Source organism: Capra hircus, chromosome 12 (assembly GCF_001704415.2).
Source record: "Capra hircus breed San Clemente chromosome 12, ASM170441v1, whole genome shotgun sequence".
Taxonomy (NCBI): Eukaryota; Metazoa; Chordata; class Mammalia; order Artiodactyla; family Bovidae; genus Capra; species Capra hircus.
In genome coordinates, this window is record NC_030819.1 from 60,881,467 (window position 1) to 60,895,342 (window position 13,876).

At 40.1% G+C, this 13,876-nt stretch overlaps 1 protein-coding gene across 8 annotated transcripts in view; it reads left to right on the forward strand.

Annotated features, from left to right (window-relative positions):
• The window catches only part of NBEA (neurobeachin), a 667,995-nt gene that overhangs the window by 610,829 nt on the left and 43,290 nt on the right, over positions 1-13,876 (forward strand). The window lies entirely within an intron of this gene.

The window sequence follows — 13,876 nt, forward strand, 5'->3', positions numbered from 1 at the left end:
CTTCTTCAAAATAAATCTATATAATATCACTATAAACACATATTATCAACCTTGATGTTCAGTGTACTAGGAACTAGAAGGATTGTGTATAATATGGTGAAGTACTGTTTCTCAAACGTTTGCTTTCTCTCTCCAAAATAATAAGTTTTATAACTAAAATATGAGAAATAAATACATGTGCATTTCTGAAAATGGCATAAAGCATTTTTATTGTAAGTAATAAGTTCCAGTTCATAGGTGGCTCAGTGGTAAAGAATCTGCCTGCTAATGCAGGACATGAAAGAGACTCAGGTTCAGTCACTGGGTTGGAAAGATCCCCTGGAGGAGGAAATGGCAACCCGCTCCAGTATTCTTGCCTGGAAAATTCCATGGACAGAGAAGCCTGCCGGGCTACAGTTCATAGTATCACAAAGAAGCAAATACAACTGAGCACATAACAAGTTCCAACTTGGTTTCTTGAAGAAATGAAAGAAGCAAAGCACCATATTTTTTCTCTGTTTAAAAACAATTCTTGATATCTTTTAAGCGTTAATGAATTTCATAAAGCTTGTGAACTAAACCTATTCTGCATAGAATGAAAGACTTTACACAAAATTCTGCTTATTTGGGAAAGTCAAACTGCCTGCATCTTGGTTCTGTGAGGCACAAGGAGGCAGTGCCAGGTTGAATCAGTCCTTTATAGGAAGTGGCTAGCCAGCACATAAGAGGTGGCTTGGGGACGGGTTATTCTCTGGGTCTTCTTTACGTGGGTTTTCCTTGAAGGGACTCTATAGGCTAGAAAGGGAAAGCTACCACACGCATCAGCAAGATTCTGTGTCTATAGCTGCCATTCTTGGTATATAAGAATTGAGCCAAAGGCCAGACCCAAGCTGCTGCCTCTGGGAAGGTTCTTAATGCATCAGAGCTATCCAGACACCTTTCAAGTGTAGCTGGTGTGTCTAACAACTGCTCTCCTGTCTCAGGGTCTCCTGTACTGCTTTTCTTTAAATTGAAGTTTTTCTTCACAGCATTCTGTTCATAGTTTCCTTTGCTCCAACTTCTGGTCCATTTTCCCATCATACTGATGGGAAATGATCATACTGATGTTATGAAGAAATAGTCATCTGTGTTAAAACTGGAAAATGTAACCAGCTGTCCACCTCTCTTATTTTTTGCTGAAGAAATATTTGCTTGATGAATCTTTCTATAATATACAAAGCCTGGGTGGTAATATAAAATATAGAAGTATTTAAATTTTCATGAGTTTTCCATGAATTCTATGAATACAACATCCATTTTTTAATATTATTTTATAATATTAAAAGTTTCTATCTTTATACCGGCTCTGAAGTACATACAGGATTTAGTACTTATGAAATGGGTTTGGAGAAAACGTGCTTTAGTATATTTATAACTTGGACTGGGATTATCTTCAGTGATTTGAAGTTCTTTGTAATGAGCCTAAGGTAAAAAATGAAAATGTCATATAGCCCAAAGAAATGACACTCACATTACCACAAAAGGCCTTCAGCTCTCATGTGGATTAGTATTCTGCATCCATACAAAGGAATATTCCCTCCTTCTTCTATCAAGCTATCGTTAACAACTTCAAGGCAAAGTAGACAAAAATAATGTTGTAAAAAGAGATATCATTGCTTATAAATGATCAGTTTCATTATCCTATGCCAACAATTAAAAAGGCATTTGATGCAGTTGTAGAAGTCTTTACATCCTGACAGCTTCCTTTCCTTTTATTTTTTTTTAATGAAGCAGTACTTGGATTTTTTAATGATATATTTCTTTTAGTCCTTTTTTTTAGTTATAATTGATTACAGTTGTTTGTATTTTGTAAATACGGTGACAAGCTTTATGTTTCACTGAAGAACTGTGACATTCAAAATTTGGTTTCATTAGCAAATCTGGAAAAGTGATAGAGACACTTTGAGTAGGCATTTCAATAAATTCTCAGTGCATTGAATTCATACATCAAGAATCGGTTTAATTTATCCAGATGAAGCTAGGCTGATTGCAACCGACGCACTCATGAAACATTAATAAAGCACTGTGTTCAGTTCTAACATGATTATAATCTGACCTCCTCACAAAGGGCAGAAATAGAAAGTATCTCTGATAACATTACCCTAATGCTGGGTTCATCAATCATAATCTGCCCTTTCTTAAAATTTGTTTTAGAAGAAGGGCTTCCATGGATGTGCACTGCTAATCTCCCCAGCTCTCCGCTCAGTGTGTTCCTGGTTGTCTGCAGAGCAGGCACGGTGCACTGAGGCAGAGAGCGCAATGCCGTGGTGTTTTCCTTTGAATGTATTACATCCTTTATAAAGTGTCTTTGTAATAGGTGAAAATCAGCATTTAGGCTATATTGTACCTTGTTCAAAGATGAAGTTCAGCAAATAGCGTAACATAAGAATTACTGGCAGTCTTGAAAAATAGATAGGGCTTCCCTAGTGGCTTAGTCAGTTAAGAATCTGCCTGCAATGCAGAACACCCAGGCTCCACCCCTGGGTCAGAAAGATCCCCTGGAGAAAGGAATGGTAACCCACTCCAGTATTCTTGCCTGGGAAACCCCATGAACGGAGGAACCTGGCGGAACCTACAGTCCATGGGTTGTAAAGAGTCGGACATGATTTAGTGACTAAACCAGCACCACTGTGATAGGCACATTGTGTGTGAGTGCCCACCCTGCCACCTGTTAGCCAGGACTCTCTGGACGAATAGGGTATCCTTATCCCTCGGAGCTCAGAGCATCCTTATCTCTGAAACTGGGGGTTTGCAGGTCATGTAACCTTTGTTGAGAGCCAGCTCTGAACAAGGATGGAAAACACAGAGAAGATGTGGTCATGAATTGTTCTCTAAATCAAGCTAGAGTAAAGCCTGATTTAGGGATCCCTTCATTTACCCCAGTCTTCACACTGCCCTGGGCTCTGGAGACATAAGCGTGAGCAGCAGAGCCAGTGGCCGTTCAGAAGCTCACCTTCTAGCTAGGAACCCACACGAGTAAACACACAGGCTCAGTCAATGCTCAGTCAGCAGGTAACCACTGAGAGCTCCTGGTGCTATTTTGCGTGTTTGGGGTATAGTCAGTTACCAATGAACAGAGAGAGATCCCTGCCCTCATAGAGCTTATTCTCAATCAAAGAGAGATGGACAATAAACAGAAATTAATAAGTAAGGTATCTGGTGTTTTAGCAGGTGATCAGTATTGTGGAAAAAAAGAAGTAGTGCAAGGCAAAGGGATCAGAAATACGGAAGTGGATGTCAGATTTTACCTGTGTTCTGAGAGGATCTCTTAGGCTGCAGTTCTGGGAATGAACTGTTGAGGCACAGGGTAGCATCAGGCACATCTGTTGGAGGTACTGGGAGCAGAGATGGTGACTTGGGCCAGTGCGGTAGCCGCGAAGGTAGTAAGAAACTGATAAGCTCTGGAGAATTTTTAAGTTGGAGCCAACAGTTTCCCTCTGCAACTTCCTTGCAGTGGCCATTTTCCTTCAGATTTCTCTAGTCCCACAGAGTCAGATAAAGAAAGGTTTGGGGCCAGGTGTACAGAGTCATAATGGCTAGAGCAGCAAAGAGAGAGCCACTGCATTTTGGTGCTTTTTTCTAGGATGGGGGGAAGGGGAGAATGGACTGGGCGATGGGGGTGGTGGGTCAGTTTTAGTGCCTGTGAGTTTTAACAGAAATTTGAGCATCAGGAAAAGCCCAAGTCAACATGTTTATCTTCTACCAAATTGTGATCTTTTTTAAGTACATGCCTTGCTGATCCATCTGTATATCCTCCAAGGCTGGCGCCTGACATGCAGTAGGTGGGCTGTAGGTTGGGACATGGCTTACTTTGATTATTTGCATTTCAGTGGGATGTGCTGGAGGTCAGAGATCTTGCCTTGTTTGTCGAAGTCTCCCTTGGGAGACTTCCTGGTACATGAGAGGTACTCATTATGGAATGAATAAATGATGAATGAATGAATGGTCCCCCCGTTTGAGATCTTCTTCCTTCAGATGCCCTTACAGTTCACTTCCTCCTTGTAGTCCTTAATTGTCACAAACTCAAGGACACTTTCTATGACCACCTGCTCTAAATCAGAAATCCGCTTCCCATCCATACGTATCTGTTGACTTTCTTTTTCCCTTAACATTTATCACCTCTCGACATACGCTCCATCTCACTAATAATCTTGGGCTTAGTTAGTCTCTCTCTCTCTGATAAGGATTTTGGCTCTAATCCAAAGATCTGCAGTAGTGTCTGGCACATTGCAGATCATCAATCAGTATTTGTTGAATGAATGAATGAATTTCTTTCCCACTCACTCTCACTTCCTGACATTCCTTCCTTCTTTTGGTGACCAACACATCTTTCCCATAGTTCAAATAATCACCCGATAAATATTTATTATTTAATGCTGAGTTAGGAGCTACAGGAAATGGAATAGAAGCATTAGGTACAGTCTCTACATTCCAAATGCTTAGATTCTAATTGAGGATGTAGTGCATGTGGCCTGTTTGAAACAATTAAGTGTTAATCAGTAATAACCCCATTCCTTTGTCTAGCACTTTACGATTTATATGCAGATTGATTTTCACAAGTAAATTTGTATACATTATTTACTACATTAAACAAGAGGGTACTCATGATAAGTGTCATAAAAATTCATAAAAGACTTCATAGACTGAGGTGGAGAACTCAGAAAACAAACATTGGACTTGAGTAAGGATGTCTCAGACTTGAAAAAGAAGCAGCAGGATGAAATGCTTTCATGTTAAGGGGAAAGGATCAACAGAGGTTCAGAGGTCATACCAGCTGCTATGTGCCCAGGGCTGTAAATTATGCTGCTGGAGCCAAGGATTTGTACCTAGAAGCCTAAAGAAATAGTGGGAGAGGGTGAGATCAAGGTTTGAAAGGTCTTAGGGGTCAGGTAAAGTTTACACTGAATGTGTTTTGCTAGGAGGAGCCTTGGAAGATTTGAAATCAAGGATGACAGTAAGAGCTGATGGTTTCAGAAATCTGTTCCACCAGCAGGGTGCAGGACCTGGAGTGGAGGAGGAGGTCAAAGGCTGACAATAGCCCATGTGGAGAGCAGTGAGCGCTCAGACTAGGACGATGCTAGCAGGAATGGAAAATAATGCAGTGCATTATACACCCAGAAAGCAATCAAGTAAGAGAATAATTTAAGCCCTCCAAAATAAACATTTAAAACAAACTCATCACTTCATGGCAAATGGAAGGAAGAAAAGTGGAAACAGTGGCAAAGTTTATTTTCTTGGGCTTCAAAATCACTGCTGATGGTGACTGCAGCCATGAAACTAAAAAACAGTTGCTCCTTGGAAGGAGATCTATGACATACCTAGACAGCATATTAAAAAGCAGAGACATCACTTTGCCGACGGAGGTCCATATCATCGAAGCTATGGTTTTTCCATAGTAGTCATCTACAGATGTGAAAGTTGGATCATAAAGAAGGCCGAACGCTGAAGAGTTGATGCTTTCAAATTGTGGTGTAGGAGAAGACTCAAGAGTCCCTTGGACAGCATGGAGATCAAACCAGTCAATCCTAAAAGATACCAATCCTGAATATTCACTGGAAGGACTGATGCTGAAGTTCCAATATTTTGGTCACCTGATGCAAAGACCCGACTCATTGGAAAAGACCCTGATGCTAGGAAAGATTGAAGGCAAAAGGAGAAGGGGGCGGCAGAGGATGAGATTGTTAGATAGCATCACCGACTCAATGGACATGAATTTGAGCAAACTCTGAGAGATAATGGACAGGGAAGCCTAGAGTGCTGCAGTCCATGGAGTCACAAAGATTTGGACACGATTTAGCAGTTGAACAACAGATGTTATGTTTATCTAAAATAATTACAGTCCCTGGTTTCAGAACTAAGATCCTGCAAGCTGCATGGTGCAGCCAAAAAATAAATAAATAAATAAGTCTTTCACTACGTGATTACTATAACTTTGATTTAATCATGAAGAGAAGCCAGCATAGACACTTACAGAAGAAGTAGCAATGTGAATTTGTTGTTGTCCACTAGTATATATGCAACTCTATTTGGTTAGCTTTTCCAGCATCAGAAGCAGGTTTCTGAGGCAATACGAGAAAGGACTTGGAAATGTTCCTCTTCTAGAATAGAAGAAGAAATAGAAATTTGATATTCTTAAATAGAAGAATTCTGAAGAAAATAAATTCTCTCCTCACAGTTAATTCCACTAGCCTCGTTTCCTTTTTCATAAGTTTCTGAGCTGCTTTGTCCTAAACCTGCCAGAGAAAGAATTCTCTGCAATCTAATATCCACGGGACAATATGGAAATTAGAATTAGGTAACTATTATTCATCTAAGAGATATCCTCTCTGGTTCAGATCTCACTCTTTATTTCCTTCCTCTCAGATCCCCAGGGTAGAATTATGGATTGGGAATTGGTTTATCTGGGCTTAAAGCAATTGCTTCTACTTTTAGATATGCAAGGAGAGAGTAAAACAAGCTATTAAGACCATTATAACCCTAATAGCTTAGTAATCAAGTATTTCTTTCTGTTTTTCAATTGTATTTGCAATAAAATCTTGTTTCAAAGTCCAAAACAGGTTCATGCATGAAAACACAGTTCTAAAGAGAACGAATAAGTAGATATAGCATATATTTACTAGCAGATTAATACTGTTCAAAGTACAGTTGATCTCAGTGTCAGGCTTCAACTTTAGATAGGTCTTTATGCTTTAATTATGTGATATCTAAAATTCATTTCTTAGATATGCATTTGATTTACAACCAGACTTAGCTTTTGTGTTTTGACTGGATTTTCTTTTCTTTTTCCTGCAGTGATTAGCAAGACAATCTATAAGACTGTCTGTTTAATCTGTTACCTGATTATTCCTTTGTCATTTAATTTTATAGCCCCCTGAAAAAAAAACCTGAGGCAAAATTAGTTTTTATTGTTTGTTTATTAATTCACTCAACTGTCTAATGTATAGAATAGGGTAAGTACAAGCGTAGAATTTTTTAATGTAATTAAAGATTTTTGTAGAGAGCCTTGAGTTTGAAAACTGAGATGAAATGGATAAATATAAGGAAAAATATCAAATGTCAAAATTGGCACCAGAAGACCTTACAAACCTTAAAGAAATTTAAATAGTAAATCTTTCCAGCCCCAGAATATCCAAGGCCATATTATTTTATAGGTGAATTCTACCAAATTTTTAAGAGATAAAGAATTCCTTTCTTAGGCAGATTATTCTGTTGCAGGAAAGGGGGACCCTTTCCAGGGCCCGAAGCTGGGCTCTTGTCTAACACTCAGAAATGAATTGTCCGAGGAGACACATGTGCTGACAAAGCAAGAGATTTTATGGGGAAAGGCGACCCGTGTGGAGAGCAGTAGGGTAAGGGAACCCAGGAGAACTGCTCTGCTGTGTGGCTTGCAGTCTCAGGTTTTATGGTGATGGGATTAGTTTCCGGGTGGTCTTTGGCCAATAGTTCTAATTCAGAGTCTTTTCTGGTGGCTCACGCATGGTTCAGCCTAGATGGATGCTAGCGAGAGTGATTCTGGGAAGTGGACGGACTCACAGTGTCTCCTTTCAACCTTTCCCAAACTCTTCCGGTTGGTGGTGGCTTATTAGTTCCGTATTCCTTACCAGGATTTCCTGTCATAAAACAACTCATGCGAATTGTTACTAAAGGGCCTGGCCAGGGTGGGTGGTTTCAGTCAGTGTTCTTCCCCTAACAATTCTAGAAAACATAGCAAGCCATTCAGCTCATTTTATGAGACTACTGTGATCTTGATTCCAAAGTAGTTAAAGGGAAGGAAAGGAAAAAGTTAATAGGGCTGATTCAGGTATGGATATAAGTATGAAAACTATGGGTAATAATATCACTCTAAGTAATAATAATCTAATAGCCCAGTAATTCTAAATCTATATTAAATGTGTGTGTGTGCATTGACCCTTTTAAGATCAGAGAAAAGACTGATATCCCATGTCACCACTGTTGTTTAATATAGTTCTCAAAGTTGAAAACAATTCTATAAGAAAAAATAAAGACATTAACTAGTAAGAGTCAACAGGAACATGATCAACTTATAAACATCAATATCATTTTACTACGTCATCTATAACTGAGTTTAAAATATCATTTTTAAAATATTACGGTGGTATCAAAATTTACAAACTTCCTGGGAATTAACTTAACCAGGGTTACCCATGACCTTTATGTCGTGGTCCATGCACGGGTTGGAAAAGAATTTCCAGACATGAAACAGAATGAGAGGGAAATAAAGTTTATTAAAGTGGGAGATGCTATTAGAACAGCCAGCTAGCTCAAGGGAGAGCCAACATTGAACAGGTGTCCTTAGTCCATTTTTAGAGCGAGGGTACAAGGAGCAGGATAGGGGTCTTGAGGATCATTTGCTGATTGTATGAGGCACGTATACTGGGTGGGGGAAGAATAAGGTAAATACCTTCTCCCTGTGGGGTAGGATGATGGACAGGGAGGTCTGGCGTACTGCAGTTCATGGGGTCACAAAGAGTTAGACACGACTGAGCGACTGAACTGAACTGAACTGTTGGGGTAGGAGGGGAGACAGGTTATACTGCTCAGGAGAACTTGAAATTCATTAATAGTTAACAAGATGGGGAGGGAAGGATGATAGGGTCTGGTTTTTTCCATTCCTGCATTCCAAGGCCCTCCTTGGTGTTTGGGGTTTTTTTTCCTGCTTTTTGTCCTTGGGACACCATACTTTATAGAGAAAATACTAACTTCTTTTTTTTTTTTTTTTTTACTTTATTTTACTTTACAATACTGTATTGGTTTTGCCATACATTGACATGAATCCACCACGGGTATACATGCGTTCCCAAACATGAACCCCCCTCCCACCTCCCTCCCCATAACATCTCTCTGGGTCATCACCATGCACCAGCCCCAAGCATGCTGTATCCTGCGTTGGACATAGACTGGCGATTCGATTCTTACATGATAGTATACATGTTACAATGCCATTCTCCCAAATCATCCCACCCTCTCCCTCTCCCTCTGAGTCCAAAGTCCGTTATACACATCTGTGTCTTTCACAATGAGGTACCACTTCACACCAGTCAGAATGTCTGCGATCCAAAAATCTGCAAGCAATAAATGCTGGAGAAGGTGTGGAGAAAAGGGAACCCTCCTACACTGTTGGTGGGAATGCAAACTAGTACAGCCACTTTGGAGAACAGTGTGGAGATTCCTTAAAAAGTTGCAAATAGAACTACCTTATGACCCAGCAATCCCACTGCTGGGCATACACACCGAGGAAGCCAGAATTGAAAGAGACACATGTACCCCAATGTTCATCACAGCACTGTTTATAATAGCCAGGACATGGAAACAACCTAGATGTCCATCAGCAGATGAATGGATAAGAAAGCTGTGGTACATATACACAATGGAGTATTACTCAGCCAGTAAAAAGAATACATTTGAATCAGTTCTGATGAGATGGATGAAACTAGAGCCGATTATACAGAGTGAAGTAAGCCAGAAAGAAAAACACCAATACAGTATACTAACACATATATATGGAATTTGGAAAGATGACAATGACGACCCTGTATGCAAGACAGCAAGAATACTAACTTCTGTATGTAACAAAGTACTTAGAAAATGATCTGTTTAAATAAAGAAACATTCTGAGACCATGAATGGGAAAAACTATTATTGATTTTCTCAGATTAACCTATAAATTTATCATAATCCCAATCAAAATTATTTTGATGTATCTATACACTTACTGTCAGAGAAGGCAATGGCACCCCACTCCAGTACTCTAGCCTGGAAAATCCCATGGATGGAGGAGCCTGGTGGGATGCAGTCCATGGGGTTGCTAAGAGTCGGACACGACTGAGCAACTTCACTTTCACTTTCCACTTTCATGCATTGGAGAAGGAAATGGCAACCCACTCCAGTGTTCTTGCCTGGAGAATCCCAGGGACGGGGGAGCCTGGTGGGCTGCCATCTCTGGGGTCGCACAAAGTCGGACACGACTGAAGCGACTTAGCAGCAGCAGCAGCATACACTTACTGTGAAAGTTACAGGAGAGAATTGTTGTTGCTTAGTCACTAAGTCATGTCTGACTCTTTTGTTACCCTATGGAAGTAGCTCTCCAGGCTCCTTCTGTCCATAGGGTTTCCCAGGCGAGAATAATGGAGTGGATCACCATTTCCTTCTCCAGGGGATCTTCCCGACCAGGGATTGAACCCAAGTCTCCTGCATTGCCAGGTGTATTCTTTACCACTGAGCCGCCAGGAAAGCCCACAGGGAGGAATAAAGGTCCACAAATAGCTGAGTTGGCTCTTAAAAGAACAAATCTATCAGATATAAAGATATCTAAGAAATAAAGATAAATTAAGATAACAGTCAAACTAAAAGGTTCAAAGAGCTAGAGACACACATGTCTAGACAGATAAATGACAGGGTAGGAACATAGGTAGAGAGATGATAGATAGAAGAGGGAAAAAGCAAAAGGGAAGAAGGGTTGTATTGCTTTTTCTATTAATAGGAAGAATATTATATTAACTGTAAACAATAGAAGTTTTATATCTTTGTTTCAAATATACAAGCACTAAAGATGACAGCACACATTGCTTAAGAAAAATGTGTTTGTTTAATAGATGGTATTGGAAAATCTGACTTACTGTAGTAACAAAAATTATACTGGATCTCTTCAGCATATTAAGAAGCAGAGACATTACTTTGCCATCAAAGGTCTGTCTAGTCTAAAGCTATGGTTTTTCCAGTTTTCATGTTTTCCAGTTTCCAGTTTTCCAGTTTTATGGTTTTTCATGTATGGATGTGAGAATTGGACTATAAAGAAAGCTGAGTGCCAAAGAACTGATGCTTTTGAACTGTGATGTTGGAGAAGACTCTTGAGAGTCCCTTGGACTGCAAGGAGATCCAACCAGTCCATCCGAAAGGAAATCAGTCCTGAATATTCATTGGAAGGACTGATGCTGAGGCTGAAACTCCAATACTTTGGCCTCCAGATGCAAAAAACTGACTTGTTGGAAAAGACCCTGATGCTGGGAAAGATTGAAGAAAGGAAGAGAAGGGGACAGCAGAGGATGAGATGGTTGGATGACATCACCGACTCGATGGACATGAGTTTGAGTGAGCTCCGGGAGTTGGCGATGGACAGGGAAGCCTGGTGTGCTTCAGTCTACAGGGTCACAAAGAGTTGGACACCACTGAGCAGCTGAACTGAACTGATCTTATGCCACATATAGTGAAATTGGACTCTAGATAGATTAAAGGCCAGTATGTGAAAAGTAGGGCTTCCCAGGTGACTCTAGTGGTAAAGAACCCACCTACCAATTCAGGTAGATGTAAGAGACACGGGTTCAGTCCCTGGGTGCCCTGAAGGAGGGCACGTCTACCCACTCCAGTATTCTTGCCTGGAGAATTTCATGTACAGAGGAGCCTGGCAGGCTGCAGTCCATAGTGTTGCAGAGTTGGACATGACTGAAGCAACTTAGCGTGCATGCATGCATATGAAAAGTAAAACCATAAATATAACACAGCTGACACATCAGAATATACGAAGTTATCTTCATTACTATAAAACAAAATCCCAAGATCATAAACGTAAAGAAAAAAATTTTGCTGTTTCAAAATTAAGAATTTCTATTCAACAAAGAACAACATGGATAACATTAATAGACATGTGACCTTTGGGAGAATTCATTGCAAAATTTGATGCCAACAAACTACTACCTGAAATATATAAAGAATTTCTGGGAAAAAAAAGTAAAGACAGGAATTTTCATAAGAGAATGGGCAAAAAGCATGAACAGAAAATGTACTGAAGAGGAAACGCAAATGGCAACAGCATATTAAAAACATGTCAAACCCCTCAGTAATCAGAGGAAAACAAATTGTAACAGCAGTGAGATACCATTTTGTATCTGTAACACAGGCTAATATTAAGCGCCTTGGCAATACCAGTTGTCAGTGGGGATGTGGCCATGTAGACACACCTTCATGCACTGCTTGAGGGAGTGGAGACAGAAGCAGCCAGTCTACACTAATGACTCCGACTCAGTTTATGCACATCTAGCGCAGGGAGAAGGCAGTGGCAGCCCACTCCAGTACTCTTGCCTGGAGAATCCCATGGGCAGAGGAGCCTGGTGGGCTGCAGTCCATGGGGTCACTAGGAGTCAGACACGACTGAGCGACTTCACTTTCACTTTCCACTTTCATACATTGGAGAGGGAAGTGGCAACCCACTCCAGTGTTCTTGCCTGGAGAACCCCAGGGACGGGGGAGCCTGGTGGGCTGCCGTCTATGGGGTCACGACAGAGTCGGACACCACTGAAGCGACTTAGCAGCAGCGCAGGGATATATCAGTCCTACTCCAGGTTATGAGTCCCAAAGAAATTCTCATAAAGAGTCAGACAGAGATGCAGGAGTGGACATTCGTCACAGAGCAGTGTGTCACGGCACATAGGAGGCAGTCTAGTGCTCACTGCTGGGGGAGTTCTGAGCAGCCCCTGAAAGCAGTGGATTAGCTATGCCTAGCCACACAGCTAGATCCTAAAAAACAAGGCTAAATGAAAAAAGTAAGAAACAATGAAATCTGTAACCCCACTCCATTTTTGTGAGTCAAAAATACACAACAAAAAAATGTGTGTGTGTAAAAAAATATGTAAAAAAAATTACGAGTAAAACACATGCAAACAAAAGGAGAAACATTAAACACTTTATAGTATTGCCCATGGCAGAGGAAAATGAAAGTAGCAGCTGGAGGTGCTAAATAAATGTTTTAAAACTCAAATTAGGAAACAGTGATCATTGCTTTCACCCCTCATAGTTGCATGAGGCATTTAGTTCAATAATTTTTTTATTCAAATGCAATAAATTTCATTGACCCTTTCTTCCAAATATGTCTGGTAGTCTCTACAAGACTGATTTGAAATGGTTACTGCTGAGCTAATTATGTAGTTATGTTGGTAAGATCTTCCTTTAAAGAATTTCGCTACTGTTTGACTTCCAGTGAACAGATTTGTGCAATAGCTACTCTATAATGAACTTCCATTTATTCTTTTTTTTTTATCCTTTCATTTATTGCACATGCACTGAATAATGACTGACTTCTCATTTATACAAATTGACCAAACCAATATGATAGACATAATCATTATGGGATTTTAATCAATGTATCTTTTGTATTTTCATCCCTTTTCTTGTTCTCTAGTCCGAACTGTTTTGTCCAATGAGATACAGAGAATAGAAATTCAGTGTAGTTTTAATATGAAAGCTATCCGTTTAAAATATCTGTTTATATTTCTGAATGAGAAACATTCATAATCACTGGTGTAAACAAAATACCAAAATTTTTGAAATAAATGAAAAGGGAGTTTGATGGGAATAAGTTACTAGTTAAATGTGATCAAGGATCCACCTGCCAGTGCAAGAGACACAGGTTCGATCCCTGATCCAAGATGATCCCAGATGCCACAGAACAACTAAGCCTATGCACCACAACTGCTGAACCTGTGCTCTCGAGCCTGGGAGCCGGGACTGCTGAAGCCCACACACCCTAGAGGCCGTGCTTGGCAACAAGAGAAGCCACCACAGTGAGAAGTCCACTCATCATAGCTAGAGAGTAGCACCCCCTTACCACAACCAGAGAGGAGCCTACACGGCAACAAAGACCCAGCACAGCCAAAAATAAATAAATAAAACTATTTTTTTTAATGTGATCACAGGAAAAGTTGAAAAGTATCATTCAGATATTTTTTAGATTAAAAAATGAAATATAATTATCAAAGGGCTAATTTAAGAAACCATTTATTAATTGAATTCCAAGCTGGTTTCAACACCTTCCAAATCAGGGGGCATGCAGCCAAAGAATGACTTC